Source organism: Pteropus medius, unplaced genomic scaffold (assembly GCF_902729225.1).
Source record: "Pteropus medius unplaced genomic scaffold, Ma_sr-lr_union100, whole genome shotgun sequence".
Classification (NCBI taxonomy): domain Eukaryota; kingdom Metazoa; phylum Chordata; class Mammalia; order Chiroptera; family Pteropodidae; genus Pteropus; species Pteropus medius.
The window spans coordinates 58,992,354-59,013,930 of record NW_024349800.1 but is presented as its reverse complement, the minus strand read 5'-3'; positions in this window follow the sequence as shown (position 1 = coordinate 59,013,930).

Genomic DNA, 21,577 nt, shown 5'->3' with positions numbered 1-21,577 from the left:
ATCTTTGGCAGAATCCATTTTAATCGCTTGTCTCATCAAATAATCATTATACTCAATAAGTTGTCTAACATACGAATGCAAAGCTAAATGACTGTCAACTGGCTCAGGCCAGCCCTGCCCGCTGAATGATGACAGGCTGTGGCAGAATTTCTCTCTTTCAGTGGAATAACACTTCTAGTAAAATTATGTACTCATAAAATCGAGTCAGCTGGAAAATCAGAGATTATTTTATTCTAATATTTTGAGGACCACGAAATATATCTAAATGAGAGAACAAAAAAGAGATGTTCAGCAAAATCAGTTTGGCTCCTGGGGATAGGTAAATTGTAACTGGGATAGTTCTTAGATGCCCAAGGCAGAAGCAATGACAGAAATCCAATAAAGACACACACAGACACACACACACACACACACACACAATACACACACACACACACGTTAATTTGAAATTTTATTTGAATCATCAGTGAGTGGAATAACTTCTCTCAGCATCTGTGTGTCTTCATTGGCAAAATATAAATATATAAGTTAGGATGATACTTTATGGATGTGTATTTTTTAATTTTACATTGCAAATTTATTCCAAATAACTTATGTTCAGTTATGTTATTTTTTATATGTTGAAATTGACTAACCGAATGTAATCATTTGAATGAAGTCTCATTTAAAAAGCTGTATTGAGGAAAACATTTTAATTCTAATACATCAACTGACTCACACTGGCAAAACAAACTACAACTAATTTAGAATAAATTTTATAAATTAAACGTTTTACTATTAAAATTAGAATATCTTGCATCAAATAAGGGACATACTTTTCAACTCAATATTTCTACTATAAACAACTTATATTATAAAGTATGGAAAACTGGAAATAATACCAATGTAGCAATGAGGGGTTATTAATTACGTTCCTAAGTCAGAGTGACTGTTGGCCTTCAGCAAATCATTTTACCTCCTTTTATCGAAGTTTCCTCATTTGTCAAATGGGCAAAAACATTTGACCTAATAATAGCAAATCATTCTAGAACTATCCTATTGCTTTCTATATAATTCATGTCATTAATTCTAAGATATACTTTTTTCACATCTGAAAATCAATGAAACCATATGGCTCCTAAAATTGAATGCACCTTTTTATAAATACTGTCAGCACATTATTTTTTCATTCCTAGTAGTACAAAACGTAGGTATATCTTATAGTTGATGGTGTCTTGAATTTGATAAGATTTGGTACTAACTAAATTAATCCTCAAAAAACCTATATGAGCGAGTATAATTAATAATTTTATTCAACAGATTCAGAGATTGAGGCAGAGACAAAGTAATTTGCTTAAGATCACAGAATTTAAAACTTGGACTGTTGATTCAAAGCCCATGTTCTTTACCATTTTATTGTACTGCTTGTTCAGAGATTTCTGTCTTTACTATTAAGTGTACATTAACATCATTTGAAAAGCACATTGTAATATATATGTATATATATATAAAATAATTAAAAATTATTCACATAATAAAGAATTTTTTAAATAGAAAATATAAATTCTGGCTAATTCTTATTGAGATATGTATTTTTCAATGAAAAATGCAGTGGCAATATGAAAACATATATAAATATATGTATATATGCATATATTCTTTCATAGTGACAGAAACGCATAGCAGTAAATATTTCTTTGGTCAAGGACCCTGCCACTAACTATATTTGTAAATCAATTTATAAACTCATTCACTTGTAGTAAATATATCTTAGATACTAATACTTACATATGGGTGCTTCCAATGTCTCTTTCATAGTTTGATCCAAGAAACACCTGTACCTGACTTGTCTAGAATGCTTCCTAGAGACATGGGCATGCACACAGGGATTGGCAACATGGGGCTATGGGTCAGGATCTGCACTTGTAGTAACACTACCAGTGATTCCAAAGTTCCCTAAGGGTTGAAATCCCCTGAATTAGGTCATTGTTGAATAATATCATTGCAGGCATTACGGGTGTGTAGCTACCCTGTGCTCAATGGGTGACAAATCAGTTCATCAAGTACATTTATTTGGCATAGCCAGTCCTATAATTAGATTTGTATCAAATGTCCCTTAAAATGTAATTGTACAACACCAGGCAGGCAGGCAGGCAGAGAGAAGCACGCGTATGTATATGATTATTATACACATATATGTATTCATTTATAATACTTATTTTATGCATGTATATATGAGTGTATATATATATATTTATATATGTGTGTATGTGTGTGTGTGTGCATATATATATATATATATATATATATATAAACAATAGAGCATGAAAGAGAATAACATACAAGTGGCTTCACAACTTTAAAAATTATACACATATTATCTATTTTTTATTGTTAATAGAGTATTATTTTTGTGGGCATTAAATGTTCTTCTCCTTGCATAGTATAAATTTATAGCAAAAATTTCCCAAATTGGGCATTCATATACCCATTCCTGCCAACAGATCTGTATGCTCGCGTTTTATGCTTGAATTTATTATCAATATTTAAAACATCATAAAAGTCCACAGAGCCGTTCAGATGTCTAATCTCTTACTAAGAGGGCCGCCAGGCATCACTGGACCTGCATCTCTATAAAGCAGTCATAGTTCCCGCCCTGTCTGATGGAGCACGGCTTTCCTGTCTTCCATGGTCCCTGCCACAGTTTTGTTGTCTTTCTGACACCAAAGCTTATTATGTTCCTCAGATCTGCTTTATAAGTTTGTGGAACCTCCTGGGTCCTGTGGACATTTAACTTTGTGACTCCCGTTAAGCAGTCCTGTCACAACTTGTCACAACTCTGTCACAGAAATATCAGTAGCTTCCCATTGTTTATTGAGAAAAATGAGAAAAACTTAACATTATATTAAAGGCCATTTACTTTTCTCCTGTTTCTTCCTACCCTTTCAGTTAGGTCTCATATTTCCACTTGCACACAGAAAAGGAAACTCAGAAGAGTTTTGTCATAAGTCCCTGTGCCCCAACTCTAGTCCATGTCCCACTAAAATCAGTCTCTATTATGGTTCGGTCAACTAAAAATGTACTCACCTTTTAAGGTCTTTCAATGAGCATATCATTTGCATTCTAAGTTATATAGTTAATGTGAGTTACTATAAATTGTTATGTACTACACCCCACAGTGTTTACATGCTGTTTAACATCGTAGAACTCAGTAAACTTATAGTTATCCAAACCAAAATTTCATAGTGTGTAGGCTTTCCAGATAATATCAAGTTAAACTGTCAAACCCTTTTCCCGTTTGCCCCGAAATAACCCATGGATCACAGTCCTATCCTCGCCCCCAAGTTTGCCATGAAATATCGCACTTTTACTATTATTTTCACATCACTCTAGTATAACGATAGACTTTGGAAACAAATAACATCATTCTATTTATAGAATTCTGTCCTTAGTAGTTCGATCACTGAAAATGTCAAATTCTAGAAAATAGCATTCGTACTCGAGCTGCATTTTTTTTTCTAAATAGGAAAAGGGTTTCAGGCTGTATGCTGAATATATCTGAATATATCAGATAATAACTTGGGAATCAGACACATTTGGTTTGAGATACTAATTCTATCATGCACATAATGTCACTGGACTACTTAAACCCCACGTCCCTGATCTGTAAAATATAAATAAAAACAACTCTAAACTGAGAGTTGTGTGACACATAAGATAATACTTTTAAAGTCTTTAATCACAATGCTTTACAAATAAAAAATGTTAATAAATACAAAATGTATTTATTATCATTAATTAGCTTATTTTTTAATCAAAAGTAGGTCAACTAAATTTTTTAATTGCAACATTTTCTATATGGTAATAATAAAGTGAAAAAGTTCTATGTTCCAAAAAATGATTTACAAATCAAATCCAATAACATAAAAAATGAATTATACACAATGACCAAGTGAGGTTTATTCCAGATATACAAAGGTACTTTACCATTCAAAACTCAATCAATGTAATCCACCAGGTCACCAGGCTACAGAGAAAATAAAATTATATAATTATATAAGTCGATGCATAAACAGCATTTCACACAATCCAAAATCCATCACACACACACACACACACACACACACAGAGACACCCTCAGTAAACTAGTAATAGAGGGAATATTCCTCACTTTAACAAAGAACATCTATAACAACTGCCGTAACTAATGGTAAGAAATTAAATGCTTTCACCTTGAGAATGAGAACAAGGCAAGGATGTTCCCTCTCACTATTCCTGTTCAACATCATACTGGAAGTAACAGCTAGTGCAATAATATAAGAGAAGAGAAAAGTTATAAGAATTGAGAAGAAAATAACTGAAACATTTTGTTCACAGATAACATAATTATTTGTGTAGAAAATCCCAAAGGGGGTCAAATATAGGGGAGTAGGGGGAGGGTGAAGTGGGTAAAGGGGATCAAATATATGGTAGCTGAAGGAAACTGGACTTTGGGTGGTAATCACACGATAGAATATATAGATGTCAAATGATAATGTACACCTGAAAATTATATAATCGTATTAACTAATGTTACCTCAGTGAAGTTAATAAAAAAGAATGAATGAAAGAAAGAAAAAGAGAGAGAGAGAGAGACAGAGAGAGAGAGAGAGAGACAGAGAGAGAGACAGAGAGAGAGAGACAGAGAGAGAGAGAAAGGGAGAGAAAGAAAATCCCAAAGAATTGGCAAAACCACTCCTGGAACTAACAAGCCAGAGGTGATATAACTTGATATATTTTAGATATATAAATGTTTGTTGTTAAATTTTTATATTTTTATATTTAATGTCTTGAATGCATTCATAAAAAATCTGGGATAATCGAACAGTTGCTAGATTTTAAAATTTCTTATCTCATTTAGGGGTCTCTGGAAAATGTTTACCCTTATAATATCCTTTGTGCTCTAACATAAAAACACAAATTATAATTGTTTGTGTTGAGTTTGTGTGGCAGTTATCAACAAGAAAATTTACATTGACTTGCTATGGTGTTTTTGCTTCCGCTCTTAAAGAAAACCAAAAAGGAAAATGAAATGCCTGCATTTTTGCAACAAATAATTTTTTTCCAATTGCGGTTTTAATAAAAGTAAGTGTTCTTCTATTATAATGCTGTATGACTTAATGGGCAAATATAGCTTCTTATGAAAGAGAATTTTAATTCCGGTATTATGTTAATTATACAGAAGTATGTGGTGTGCACATTTATGTGTGTGCTTGAGAGAAGTTGGTACTGAACACGTCACCAAGAGGGCACATTTGAAATGAGTAGTGACAGGCGAATAAACTTTCTTCACGGTAACTGTATGTGAGGCGTTAGTGGCCAATGAAACAGCAAGAGCATAACAAATTTTAAGTCAATTAAATGTTTGAAGAATTCTGATGAATCTTGGGACCAGAGGGCAGAGTGTGTGACGGGGAGTTGATGATAGGGGACTGAAGCATTGTTTCAAGTCAGATACTGGAAATCCTTTAACACCATGCTCAGGAAACCTTCAGGACCTTAGAGTCAATCACCAGTCCTACTTCCTTCGCCTAGAAGGACGGCTAGTTGAATTTGAATTTTAAATCAGTTAATCTAGACACTTTAAATCCTAGCGAAACGTGATTTTTTCCTTTCTGCTACATTTTAACCAGCCTTTACCTCTATTAACATATGTAGCAATTTTGTTCCCTGAGCCCCCTTCCCATTAGTCTCCAAAATGCTCATGGACAATAACTATATCTTATTTATTTCTGTTTTCTTAATACTCTGCCAGTTTCTGGCACATAGTTGCTTACACGTAGCATGAACAATTTCTGTTGGAGTATTTTCTTAAAGAACAAATTAGGGTCTCGTTGATGCATAGCAAATATTATTAAGTACCCACAAATGATGTGAATGATACTATTTCAATTACTCTCACTGTTTAAGGAATAAAATCCTAGCAGTAGCAGAAGACTGACTTGTGAGAGGAAAAAGGAAGACAATACAAGAGTCAACATATACTTTAGTCCTCTTGCCTGAAGTGTATGAATAATAATAACTGTCTATGGGGATATGCGAAAAGTATGAAAAGATCTTGTCCATATCTGATGTTTACATAACACTTTCTGGCATACAGTAGGCTCTTGGTTTGTGTTTGATAAATGAGTGAATGAACAAACAAATGGTTGTCTTACTTATGCAAGGAATTTTACTGGTAGGTAGGTAGATTGTCATGAGCGACAGGAGCTAAGGCCCAGCTCTGTAACCATAGAAACCTCCCTTGAAGTCCTTCCTAATGACTTCCAGAAACACCTCCCATTTTACGGTTATAAATCACCCCTACATCCTGAAGCACAAAGGCCATAAAAGCCGCTAGCTTAAACCAGCCACAAATGTGTGCACAGAAAGTACTACCCTAAGCTGCCCATAACCTCAGCCTCATTACACCATCATTATAATGTCATGCCTATGCTCAGAAGTTCATGGATCTAATCCTAACAGACTGAATTCTGGGTAAGCATGTGTGCAGGAGGCAAAGGGTTATATGGCAGCCAACTGTCAGTCAAGGTGACCTCACATGCAGATCATCTGGTACCACCCTTGTCACCTCCCATCACAGGCTAAATATAAACAGACCTTCCCACTTCCCACTTCTGCAGGGTTACACCTCTTTGCTGGTAACATGCTCCTTCCCTGGAGTGGGCTCTATCTTTGTCTTCTCACCTCCCGAATTCCACAAGGCTGCAGCCTTCCTTAGCATGGCCCATCTCCCTCTAAAAATGTACTTTCAACGAATCCTACTTTTTCTAATTCCTTAGCATGGCCCATCTCCTTCTAAAAATGTATTTTCAACGAATTCTACTTTTTCTAAATCTCGCTGACCTGTAATTCTTTACTGTGTTGGTGGGGAAGAACCAAGCACCCCCTCCATCATGCTATGCAGTAACACTACTAATAATGAAGTTGATTTTTCTGGATCTTTAGATAGATATTTACTATGACTTTCAGTGCTGATAAAACTCCTGCCATGTAGTTTTTTTTTTTTTATTTCCACAAATAACTTTTGTAATATACTTTTAATTGGTTCATAAATTTTTTAAATCGTTTCCCTACATTATGGAATTATCCCTATATTCTATTACACCATATTGATGTCTCAACTAGTCGAATATTTGCCCTTTTCTGAAATGGTGAACAAAATACATTCCATTTCAAAAATTTAAACCACACAATATTGTAGAAAGTTAGATTTCATCAAAATAGCAATGTCCACCAAATGTCCGTTTAGATTATACAAATGCATGACTCCCATAAAGCATGCTAACACCTTACAGAAAAGGTGATTGTATTAGAAAGATGTAACAGAGATCCTTAAGAAAAATCATCCTATCAAAAATAGCCACAGCAGGGTCAATATTCATCTAATAGCCAATAATTAATAAGGGGAAAAAGTGATTTCTAAAGCCAAACACATAAAATGTTTCTAATGTTTCAATTTTTTACTCTGTGTACTCAAATTCAACTTGAATTGAAACATGCAAGTCATATTTACGTATCCACTCTGTTCAGACATCATTCAGGCTTTGTATATACCTATATCATACCTATATAAATAAAGCTTAGTCTCTTTCCTCAAAAATGTTACAGCCTTGTTGAAATGAAAGAAGCAAAAAGAAATAACACGTTTTGATGCAACGTACTTGACTCTCAAAGCCCACGTCAAGTATCATCTTCTTTGCAAAACATCTCTAATCCTCATCTAAATCATACACACGCTGCATACATTCGCACACCACTTTATATAGAAATACAAAATAAAAGTTATAATTCTCTTTACTCTGTATCTATTTACGCATGAAGAAAGCATTTCTAAATGCTACAAGAGGACTTGAGTGGAAAGTAATTCTTCCTGAAAGATTATGACTGCAAACTGAAGAAAGTATTTTGGTAACTTCTTTACTTCTTTTTGATCTTCAGTTATCCCATCTGTGAAATGATGTGAATGGGGCCGCTAGATTTGCCTATGTTTAATTATACTATTCTTTAAAGAAAACAAAGATTAATTTTTTGAAGTTTGAAAATTACTTCCCCTAGGTGTTCCTCAGGGGTAGTTTCAACGTTTATGCTCTATCAAATTGCATCGTGGTACCACTGAGACCTGCTTAAACTTACCCAATGATTTGGCTACAGTACCCATTATTACCCTCTATCAAAGATAAAGCTTTATGAAAATTACATCTTTAAATGAGCCAGAACAAACCCAAGTCATCAAATATAATTTCAAGGATGAACCTCAATGTTTTACATTTGAATACTTCCCCAAATGGTGGCAATTTATTAACGTCAGATTAAAGGGCTCTATTCATTTTTCCTATTCAGTAAAGAGACAGTTAATGAATGGTGCCGAATTGGCCAGGCTTCTAATGAATGGTTTGGAAAGTGAGCAGCTCTCAGGGTGAAGAGACCCAACCACTGCTAGTAGACTATCAGCATGGTTTACATCTGTGCAGAATATGTCTCTTTACACAACTTTTGGCTAATGAGATGGTAATTATGTGATCAAGGCTAAAGAGAAAACACCGGGTTTTATGGCTGTTTTCTCTAAGTCCCATTCCATAAACTAAGGCATGGCCCCCTGGCTTCTTCATTCACCTCATTGTGGCTTCATTGCTCCAGAGAGATTTCCATAGCAAAGAAGAAAGACATAGTAAGGGGTGGTGCCCAATGAAAATTTTGGACGGCAAAGAGTAGAAAGCAAACAAACAAACGAACAAAAAAGCCTACCACTCATATTACTATTATCAGTACTGATGAACACTTTGGTTAATTTCTCAACTGAATCTATATTTATCCACACTGATAAACGTCACACCTTAATATAGAAACATTTTGCAGAAGTTTTAAAACATTAAATGGTGGTATTGACATTTTATGCACATGCAGGTGTGAAAGCTTGCATGGCAGGGGGCACAGTTACGTCCTGATTGATGGCTGACTCCGGGAGGTATCGGAGAGATTGAAAGAGTGGAGGGGAGAGACGTAGAGACACACTTTTTAAAAGAATAATAGAGAGATGGAAGTGAAACCATAGTTGATTCAATTAGGTTTTCTTTTCAGAAAACGCAGCAGTATCCCAGTATCAAGCTGCTTCCATGTGGCAAGTCCGGGCTCTAAGAAACTGAGTAGACTGTTCCATTTCCCCATGGAAAGCATTTCTCTTTTTAAATGTAATTGTTCATTGTTATCAATGTGATACATGTGCAATTTGATACAAATTGAACTACATACAAGGCTGACATGAATAACGGCAATAACCTGACCCGCCTTCTCTCGGTAACAGTTCTTTTCCCGTGAGAGCAACAGCTTTCAATGCTTCCAGCTATTTATCGTAGCATTTATCCCATGTTTCTAAATAACATCTATATCAATGTTTCCTGCTTATTGGATTTAGATAGTGTCTAAAGAAAATATTTTATGTATTGAAAAAAGGCTTTGCACTCTTTCTCTTAGTCTAGTCATTTTTTTCATAGTACTCAACATAATGATGGTTATATTGAAAATGATTAATATTTATTTAAATAATTGCTTTTCAACCAGGCATTGAGATAGATATTTTGGGTATTTTCTCCCTTTTACAATCCTCATAAGATCCCTTTGAAGAAAGTATTATTATTTCTGTTTTACAGATGAGAAAAATAAGATGGGACAGAGATACTAACTTCCTTTTAATGATATAACTAGTAATTGGTAGAATTGACATTGGAATTCAGATTTGCCTGTTCAACACCTATCGTCCTAAAGCTAGACAGACCTCATACGCATTGGGATTCCGTCATTCTGCATCACTCTTTCACTTGAATAATGCCATTAGTACTCCTTTATGTCATTAGAAATTCTTCGTAATCAATGTTATTTGGATACACGATATTCCGAGAAGAATGTATCATAATTCATTGAATCCCTCTAACTATGATGGTGAGTTTAGGCTTTGCCCCCATTATTTGCTATCCTCAACACTGCTAAGATATTTATGCATTATTTGTGCAAAAATTTAAAGGATCCCTTAGTCTGTGTTTCAGGTAATTTCTTAGGTTAAGTTGTCAGTAGTGGGCATGACTTAAAAAATAATCTGTGAAAAAATAATATAATATGGATAACGGCCAGAAGCATGAACCAAAATTACACAAAAGCAAAAAACTAAGTCTATGATCTATGCTAATCATGTATTTTATGGAAGATAAAAATCAGTTCCTCCTGGGTAGCTGGCATCGTTAAAATAGTTTATAGATAACTGTCTTTAAGAATCTATCATGTAAAAGGTATAAAAGGGTTCTTTATACAATAGAAACTTTTAAACTCTGCTGTCACCTACTGATTGTTTTTAATTGCAGGCTTTTAGAGAATAAGATTTTCTTGCAAACAATGAATATGTGTATATATATAATATTTAATATTTCATCTGATTAATATACATATTATATAATTACTATAAAATGATATATTAAAACTTAAAATTTTGAAGTGTCTTATAGCTTCTAGGGATATCTAATAAATATATTATTTAATAAATATATTAATTGGTATTAATGACCAATTTTGCAGGTAAAGAAGGCAAAGCTCACAAATGTTAGATGTTTTGTTTAATGTCTCAAACCTGTGAATGGCAGATCCAGAAGAAGCACTGCATTACCTGACTTCTACCACCCTACTCTAAGGGCTATAGTGAAATGTTTAGTGTACCAAAGATAATAACTTTAAAGAAAGACTGATTAGATTGTAGGTAGACCTTTCTCCCTTACAGTATAAGGAATGGGACTATCTTAAAAACCCAGTTCCATAAATAGTAAGTGAATAGTAATTAATTCTTGCGGAAAAACTAGGTCCTGAGTCTAGGATGTTCACCTTTTCCACAGGTGGTCCTATGATTAATGAAATCTTAACCTGTGTAAAATTTTTTCTTCATATGAACACATTCTCCTGTTGTATCCAAAAAAAAAAAAAAATCACAGTCAGAAATAATGTTTTCATTTCCAGGCAATTTTAGTACTTTCTCTAGGTGAATCTATATGGGAGACTACTAGCTGGAATTCTTTACAGGTGAAGCTTAGAAATAGTCCCTCAGCAAAAGCAAGCTAGTAGAAGAAAGCAATTTCCTTAACTCTTGATCAGTACCTAGAGAGGTGTGTTTTTTTATTGTTTTAATTTTAGTTAATTGAATCTCTCATTAAAGATACACTGAAGAAAAAATAATGCTTTGAAATTACAAAGCTCTAATTTCTACATCTTCAGAATATGCCATATTCTAGGAACCTTCTGACACATGAGAAAGAGAAGAGGAAACCAAAGAATTAAGAGATCTTATAATAGGAAAATGTTTTAATAATAGGGCATTTCAGGTGAGTAAGGAAGGGCCCAAAGGTGTTAGATAACCTGGAGTTAGATAAACCTCACTGATTAGATATGTGACTTTAGCCTTCTCATTTAATATCACTTATCCTCAGTGATGATGACTAATTTGCAAGGTTCTGTTTACATTAAAATTTATAGTGGGTTTAAAAGTAGTTTTTAAATACTCTGTCTAGTACTTAGTATTTAAAATTATAGTCATTTATTTGCAAAATGATTTTATGCATAGTTGGTTAATATAAAAAAAGAAAAGGCCTTGCTACTAGATGAGTCATTTTTGTGTAAATAAGTCTGCATGAAAACCTTTATTCCCCATTTTACTTCTCTTAATTCTTACTTATTTCATCAGAGGTGGTGCCTACATCCTACTACTAGCTTCGATTCTTGTGGGAAATATCACAGAATTAAATTTTATTCAAATTTGGGATGTCTTTTAATTCTTGATTAAGACAAACTATCAGCCTTGTGAATGTACTAAATGATACCATCTGCTTTGGCCAAAGACAATACCATTTATCAGGTGTCTGGGGAATTAATCTGATTTCTCCTTACAAAGTGAATTGGCTTTTTCTGTTATTGACTCCAGGTTGAACTGATTTTCAGATCCTTTATTTGCAGACAGTTACTTCTCTTAAGCTCCATCGTGACAGCCATGCTCAATTCATTGACAATGGCACCTGAAGTACAGTGAATAATCGATTACTTTGTACGGGCATGACAATAACCACCTTTTCCATCTTGCGAGTTTGTATTGATATAATTAGAATATTCAAAACTTAAAATATCAGCGTTGAGTGGGAGCTTACATATAGTCCGACCAATGGATTATGCAAATTAGGAAGCACATTTTTAGAGAAAAAGTAACTTCTAAAGTCAACTAACATATGAGTTGCAGAACAAATATCACTATCAAGAACTGCAAAGGGTTTGAGATCTTACCCTACTTTTAAGTTAACAGTTACATGTAAGCTTAAACTTCACAGATGCTGGCAGGAGATACGAGCCTCCCGTGTCAGAGACAAAGAACTTTGTTACTCATGGCACTGCTGGCAGGCAGAATGAGCTTCATATTCCCAGGAGTAGCCTTTACTGTCTCAAATCCCACGGGGCAATGCAGAGGTAGTCCCAAGTAGGCTGTGTGTACAGAGGCTGTGTAGTACAGATAAGTAACCCTGAATTGAACCTGCCCAAACTTAACTCCAGTGGAAGATATTATCTTTATTAATCTGATCAGGAAGCGAATCTGCTTTTAAATCTATCACCTATCTATCTATCTATCTATCTATCTATCTATCTATCTATCATCTATCTATCTATCTATCTATCTATCATCTATCTATCTATCTATCTATCTATCTATCTATCTACTTGGGATAAAATGATTGAGAATCATTGGTTTTCACAGTTATTTTCTGAGATGCCTACATGTATGTGCCCACACATGCAGAGACTGGCTATAAAGAGAGTACATGGCTAGAGTTTACCTAGAAAAATGGGGCTCTTATGAACGCTCACAGTCTCATTTTCACCCCATCTGGTGCTAGGAAACGGGTGCCACGTGGAACAGCACAGCTATCTAAAAATGGCAATTACTGCAATAAGGGCAGCGTAATCTCAGTGACCCTTCTCCACCATGGCAGAGCAACATAACAGGAGCTTTCCACAGAATATTTTTCTTAATCTTCACAATTAGTGTACGAGACATATTATTTTCTCCACTTTGCAGACTGTAATCCTGAAATTGCTCATCAAGAAAGTGGGAGGTCAAAGGCAGGTTTTTCATTTTAATTTACAAAGAAATGGAGGAACAGGAATGCTAAATGATTTACGGCCATGCAGAAAGCAGCCAGCTGACTCTAGAAAACCAATATAGCCATACAGACACCATTTAAATTTTTTTTCTGCAAAACGCGTCTTGGTTATATGATCTTAAAAGATGCCGTTTGGCTCTATGAATTCACTGCACAGAATCTCATCATACCTACACCCTCTATGATACTTTTCGTGTAACATCACTAAATGGCTGTTGAATTAAAATGCAGACTCTCTCTGACGCCAGCTATAAATTCTCTGTTTGAGGATCTGGTAATGAACATGAAACCCTTTCTCCTAGTGTGAGATTAAGAATGGGCAGTGCTATTGTGGTGACTGTAGACAGTAATATTGGTTAAGAAGGATTCTACTTTCAGTACCATTATGAAACTTCTATTCCTTTGAAAAAAAATAAATGTTTCTACTGGAGGTTTCTCAAATAATTAAAAAGGGACATATATTTTGACCCAGCAATTGCACTTCTGGGTATTTATCCAAAGAAAACCAAAACAATAATTCGTAAAGATCTATGCACCCCTATGTTCACAGCAGCACAATTTACAATAGCCAAGATATGGAAGCAACCTAATGCCCATCAACAGATGACTGGATAAAGACGTTATGGTTCATATATACAATGGAATATTACTCAGCCATTAAAAAAATGAAATCCTACCATTTGCAACGGCATGGACGGACCTAGAGGTTATTATGTTGAGTGAAATAAGTCAGAGAAAGATAAATACCATATAATTTCACTTATATGCAGAATCTAAGGAACAAAAAGAACAAACTAATCAAAAACAGACTCACAAATATGGAGGCAATCTGGTGATGGCCATAGGGGAGGGGGGGTTAAGAGGCTGGGAGAACGGGGTGAAGGGTTAAAGAAGTACAAATTAGTAGTTGATAGATGGTCATGGGGATGGGGAGCACGGCAGAGGGAAAGCAGTCAGCAGAAACGTAATGACTAGGTAGAGAGCCAGAGGAGAGAAAGAGCAATTAGGGGGACCATTTTATAAACTATATAAATGTCTAACTAATGTATTGTATATTTGAAACTAATAATAAAACAATATATATATATTTTTTTTTAAAAAAAAAGGAAGAGACTGCTATTTTCTTTGGGAGTCCAGAAAATGTAAACTACGATGGATCTCAATGTTAGCGGCATCTTGGAGACCACGGCATGGATTCTGTTCTACTTAGAAAGTAGTGTTGAAAGGGAAGGCGTGGCTTGTTCAAAATAACAGACCTAGCTGGAAAAAAATACAACTTCGTTCACTCACTGGCTTGTGAATTCATTCAATGAGCATTTACTGATTATGTTCTAAGTGTCCAGAAAAGTGCTATGCCCCAACAAGCCGGAAGAGCAAAGCACAGAGGTGAGTAGGAGTGTGATGCAGGACATGGTGGGGCAGGTAGACTTCGCATTGCCATGTGATGGAACGGAGGCAAGTTTAAGGCGCCGGTGCATTCCTGCATCGTGGCGAACCCAGCCTCTGAACTGCACCGCTTAGTCTCCGCCCGGGGAGCTGTTTCAGTGTGCACACTGCACCTGGATGTGATTCCTCGCAATCTCGTACTTTCACAGAATTCATGAAATAAATGATCTTTATTGGCAGTTCACTATATGCTACTGACACAGTGGTAAGTACTTTTCATATTTTATCATTTTATTGTTGTTACAGAAGTTTTCTGTGATATCAAAGCATAGGGAAAGAAATACCTAGGTACTCGATACGCTTTTTTTAAACAAAGAACATCAAAACCATTCAAATACCTCTGCCCACCTCTGACCCACCCCTCACCATCTCCCACATAGTGCCATCAGCCTGAGCTTTACAAATGATTAGTTTGACTATATGCATACATATCATTAGCATTCTTATATTTGTGTATGTGAATTTTTAAGGGTTTTGAAATTTAGAATGAAAAGAGATTTAATATATCTACCCTTCTGCAATTTGTTTTTGTTTTCAACTCTATGTTTGTAAGATCCACCCATGCGGACATAAGCAGTTTTAGTTCATGCCTTTTTAATGATGTATTTCAAAAGAGAATTCCATATATCATAATATACATGTATCAAAATGCATTATATACAATTCGCCTTTCAATGGGCATGCTTATGGTTTTCAGGATTTATACATTACTGACAAAATCTGCTTAGAACATTGTTAAAATTTTTCACATGCTCAAGTGTTACTTAGAAATATGTTTATTAACAGAAATGGTGGACCTCGGGGTAATTTACACATATTTTAGTGTACCTATATAAAATATAGTGGTTCATATATTATTAATAACTATTATTTATATACTGCCTATGTTAATTTACATATATATTACATATATGTATGAAGTTAGGATAGGCTAATGGCTATAACAAAATAGAACTCATCAGTATTTCTCACGGCTCCAACACCATAAAAAATATTTACTTCTCATCCACCTGTGCAACCTAAGGTGCTTCCAAGCCAGTGGAACAGGATGAACAAGTTCCTTACAGCATCAAGTGAGGCTTATGTAAGTGGTTCCTCCTCCTTGAAATCCTTGCATGATCTTATTTCTGAAGTGGGTGAAGGGCTCTGTCCCTCTGCTTCCCCAGATTCCTGAGATCACACTCATGTATCAGTCTCGACAGAATTTTACAGCTTTCTGTTTATCAGAGGGAAATGTCAATTACTCTGTGAGGTCTTAAGGGGACACATAAAGCCCAGGTGACCCAAATCCTCTTATACCAAATGATGCTTACCATTTCATCTTTAACATTCTACCATTTAAGTTTTTTTAAAAGTATGTATACATATAGGTTTCTAAAGATGTGGGGATTTCCTTTCTATCATCATTTACACAATTCTAAACGGTGACTATGTGAGTGAATTGGAGGCCAACAAGAGCCTAGGTTTGGAGATAAGCAATCAACGAGCAACGTGCACCTTTTCACAAAGGCGCCATTGCGGCAAGTTTTCAATTATTTAATATATAGTAACTGAAGTCTTTTATTTGATGAGCACCTTCTAGATTCTCTCCTTCTCCCTCTCTCACTCTCCCCCCGCCCCCCACACACATTTTCAATGAAACAAAACTCAATGATGAATATAGGCTTAGTGGTTAGATGACTTCTACAAAGTCATTCCTGATATATAATTCAGGAATCAGAACTTGTATTCACATTCTTTGATTACAAAAACTCTGCTCTTTCCTACCTCCTGGTGCGTGCCTTAGGTGTAGACAAATTTCACTGTTTCTAAAGAGAATGCTTTCCTCAGTAAACCTACTGTTGACACATACACACACAGAGAAACGCATGTGCACAAAGGCACTTATACATATATTCCCACATTCCAATAGGAGGAGACATAGTTAATTAAATAAATGAATGTATACTAATATGCACATACCCTGGGGGGCTGTATATATACATCTAAGCTTTGTGTATGCGGGCGTATGTGTGTTTATGTGAGTGTACTCATGAGGCCCATCCACAGAGATTCGTTACTTTCTAAACTGCATTTCTCCCAATCCCAGTGTCATTTTCCCAAGATCTTATTCTATTATTTCTCTTAAGGAAAAAAAATAACATTTTATCAAGCTTCATGCCTACCTTAATTGTGTGTGTGTGTGTGTGTGTGTGCGCGCGCGCATTCATGAATGTATGTACCTGTTAGGGAAACTGATATCATGCAGAATAAAGAACCATTCATTTAGGATTAAGAGGCTCGGATTCTACTCCTGGCTCTGCTACCAACAAATTTTGTGACCATCTACAAATTTCAGATGCTAAAACTGTATTTGACTAGCTGTCCTGACTTTTCTTTTAATGCTAACCTCTTAAAAATCAGCGAAAGTTTGTGGTCAAGTGCACCTGTACTGTACTAAGTACTAAGAGTTTCAATGCATTGTTGTGATAATTATTTGATTCATTTAGTGGCTTAGAAAATGCTTAACGAATAGTTATCAGTTAATAAATGTTCATAAATTACATTCTCTAAAATATCCAGCACAATTGTGGGATATGAAAACTAGTTCATAACTTAGTGTAGGATACAAGGTTAAAAAGATCACGATCTATGAGCCATTAAACACAGAAAAATTAGCTAAAAGAGAAAACATGCATGGCGTAATTATTAATGTATTTAATTTGATCTTATTTGAACAGGACAAATGCCTATCAAGGGTAGAAGCGAAAACGGGTTTTCTGGTCACAGCAAATGAGCAGTAAGTGCTTTTACAATTTCCCTCATGCCACCGAGAAAGTTGTTGGCTCTCCCATCCATTCTCCTGTTGCCGACATCTGCCTCATCTTAAATTGCACATTATGGTGGCTACTGTCTGGCTCTCCAAGGAAAGAACAAATTGCCTTCTGTTTATTTCCTCCATCAATCACAGAGTGCAATAGGCTACTTCCTCATACCCCAGAAATATGTCCAGCTCGATTCAAGCCCTAGTGGTTGGAAAGTAGCCAAAGACAGAATAAAAGATGTAAGACTTGAGAACCAGAGTTTATAAAAAGTAAGTGTGCCCACTTGGAAGTTTTAATTATATTTGTTTTTCTGACTCCCAGCAAAACTTAATAGTTCTTTTTTTGGAACACTGAAAAATCCATCAGCATGGAGATAAAAAGTCTTAAATCTTATTGCTATTTCTGGAATAGCTGTATAATAGCTGACATGCCCCTTGCATTTCTTTCGGTTACTTATATACGAAATAGTAATATTAAAATCTTCAGCATGACATTCGAAGCCTTCTAGACTGCACTGCCTAACTCTATTTCTGTAGCTCAGGCTCTTATGCCCACTGCCTACCACGACCCATTTCCCAGTCCTAATGAACTCTCTTGAATGTCTCTAAGTACTTTAAAAAAAATTTCATCCAGACAGAATTATTTTAGCTTCGCCTTTCATTTACGTAACTTCCTAACTTCCAGGCTTTCCTTAGTACCGAGCACAGATGCCATACTGCTCCACGGCTCCTCTCAAAACCCTTACGTTAGAATTTCTTACCAACTTTCTCGTGCCTTTTCTGTACCTAGTTCATACCAGATAATATACAGCACTCCAAGCATCGTTATTCATCGTTTCTATGCACCCCAGAACCCACCCCACAACACACACGCAACAGAGACCATATTTTATTCATTTTTAAACTCTACCTTTTATTATGGTAGACAAACTGGCTTAATAAATTTTTACTGAATAAATGAATTGAGAAAGGAAACAGTTCCCTACTGTTCAACACTAGCGAATGTGAACACACAGTAGACAAAAACTGTGATTTTCTTTATTTCATAACTAATGAAACTTGAACTGTAAAATGGGCCACTTGGCATATGAAGGTTTTGCTTTGAAAGAGATGACTGTGTAGAAAATTAGATAAAGGGATTTAGAGAAGATCTGTTACTAGGGTAACCCACATGTAAGAAATCGAGAAAATCCTAAACCAGACAAATTAAAAAAGGGAAAAGACCATTGTAGCATGCCAAGACAATTTCCTTATAAGCAAAAGAGGAAATTCATTCTTCTGAATCAGTGACTATATGGGCCCTGATAGCTTAGACAGATTAGTATATAATAATTCTTATTATTGTTTTCAAAATAGTACTTGTTTTCATGCAAATGAAATCTTTATGACAGTCTCAAAGCTGACTCTTCTAATATCTTAATTTATATAAAAGTGGGAGTGCCAGATTTGACAGTTTATCTTGTGACATTATAGATCATTGATTATTATAAAGAGGCATCTCATTTTTGTTATAATTTTAATCTTCTTGACCACTATTTAGGTTTACAGCCATTTCATATGTTCGATGTATCTATAATATAAATTCTGAATTAAGAACAAGTTTATTTTTATTTGTTGATTTTGGTTTTGCATTTCAACAACTTAAAGTTACAATTCTTAAAGGTTTTGTAGCTTCTATTTTGGCTATTGTGGAATTGGTCAGTCTAATAGCCATTTTTTTTTTTTTATGAATAATCTATCTTTCCTTTCTGGTGGTTTTTAAGATCTCCATACTTTGTGTTTTGAAGCCTCCTTAAAACATGTGCGATTTTTAAAATTTATTATACATGGATTTATTTTGCCATCAAGTTCTTACAATCCATGCCTTTCTCCAATTTCAGAAATCTGTCAGTCAAATATATCCAAATATTGCTACCCTTTTTCCTGTTATCATCTTCTTGTTCAGGGAGAAAAAGCCTGTTCTCCATCCCTGATTCTCTTCAGGTTGATAGGAGCGTGTTGGTATTTCAGGCTCCCATTTCTCCATCTCCTTCCTGAAACTGCCACAGAGAAAGCCGCGTGAACTCCATACATATTTGGTAAAAGTCGTAAGGCTGGCATTTTTAAGTCGGTTTTGCTGTTGGACTGTAAGTGACTTTAGGAGGGGCATGGGAACCTCCTCGCTGAAGCTTGGCTGTGTCCTCTGTGTCCTGCATAACTCTGAGTCAAGTCTCCTAAGGCTGCGGACTGGCTCCAAGGCTCATTCGACAGTCAACCTTGCTTTATTTCTTAATGTGTTCTAAACATCATCGGTGAAAATGACAGTATTTATTGGATGTTTCTTCCAGACTTCCACATTTCTGAAACATCAATTAGAAGTCCAGCATGTTGTTCATTTTCAGCCCTGCCATTTCAATCTCAAATATCAGCTTGGTCATTTTTTTTTCTTTATTTCATATTTTTATTACATTTAATTATTTAAAATCTTCAAATTATATTTTACATGCTGCTTCCAGCATTTATATCAGATTCCTCAGAGTCTAATGGTATAGTTTTAAAAGCAGAAAAGTGAGCTTTGGTAAATTTGTGTTCCACTGTCCATCACTAAGCTTCCTGCTACGAAAGACAGTTTGGATGGCAGCGGTGGGAAAAAAGCCAGCTTCTTGAGTCTACCTTCTTTCTCTTGAATCATAGCTATAAGTAAGTATCCTCAATCTCGCTAGGTTTCAAGAGACAACAATCTAAATTTCTGCAGACACGCAGTGGCCTCAATTATCACTCTAAGCTGGGACAGTATTGAACTGCTGTAGAATCTTTCTGGAGGCCCAGCCTAAAGCCCTCTCTTTAAATCTTTTCTGAATTTTGGAGGCACCTCGTCTCCTGCACTAAATCATGTCTACCTTTAAAGTCCTAGAATATTTGTTCTACCTAACTCTGACTTTTACAGAAATGTAGATTTCACTTCTCTTGACCTTCCTTGCCAGAGTATAACAAAGTTATGTATTCTATAAGTCAGAGACACATCTCTGCAAAATCAATGTTGCCCTTATGAAATGTTTTTAATTCATTATATTGTGATCTGTTAGCCTCAAACTAAGAATTGAATAAGGTTAACAAAATATTAAATAGCAACACACCACTTCCCACTATTCTTCACATCCTATAGGAAAAAAAAAAAAATTACTTCTGTGGTTAATTTCACTCACGCATCTCTAAATGCTATACATCTATTATTGCTAATTAATCATCTTTAGATTTTTTTTCTAAAGATGTAGTTTTTAATCGTTAATGTTAAAATATATCCATTCTATTCTAGAATGGTTAGCCTTTCATAATTTGTGGACAAATCTACGTTAACCCTAGCAAAAAAAAAAAAAAAAAACAAAGAAAACATGATCGCCAATCTTACTTTCTTGATAGGCAAATAGTGGCTTACATTTAGATATTTCTTCTATAGCTTTTGTTTTATGTGAAGCTTATAGAACTTTATTATCTTTAAAGATTTTAGACAGTGTCACTTGGTGCACTGGCTGAAAGAGCGTATAATAATGCACTTTTTAATTAGATACACATATCTAGCTATTCTCAGACAGTGTCGGGCAAATTATACCTGGGCAGAGTTTTTACGAGTAAATTTATCTTATGATTGATGGCGTACCAGCACTCATGCTTCTGTAGGTAGACGGACTGAACTTAATGAGAAAGAGAAGAAAAAGGACAATGACTTAACTCCTTCCCTTCTAATCAGACCCTTCCTCTGGAGAAAAGAAAATGAAAGAATACGAAGACAAGAGTTTTCTTAATGTTCCTTCACGTGGAAATGTGAAGTTAGGAAAAGGAGATGTCTCCTGCCAATATTTGCATTCTTTGCCTTTATTATGTATGTAAGTGTATGCAAATGATTCTAAGTGCAAGCATTCTAATTTATGGAAAGTTTTACTTGTTCTGTCATTCCCCTGACTCTCTTCACTGTCATCACAGTATCTATTGATACTTATGAGAAATCCATCGCCACTCTGAATTCTATTCCTTTTAAGAAGCAGTCATTTGCTGATGTTGGATTATGCCGTGTTTTTCTTTATTATTTAAATAGAGTCTTGGAAGTAAAAGAAATATGAACACGTAAAGTCAGTCCATCATCTGAAATACG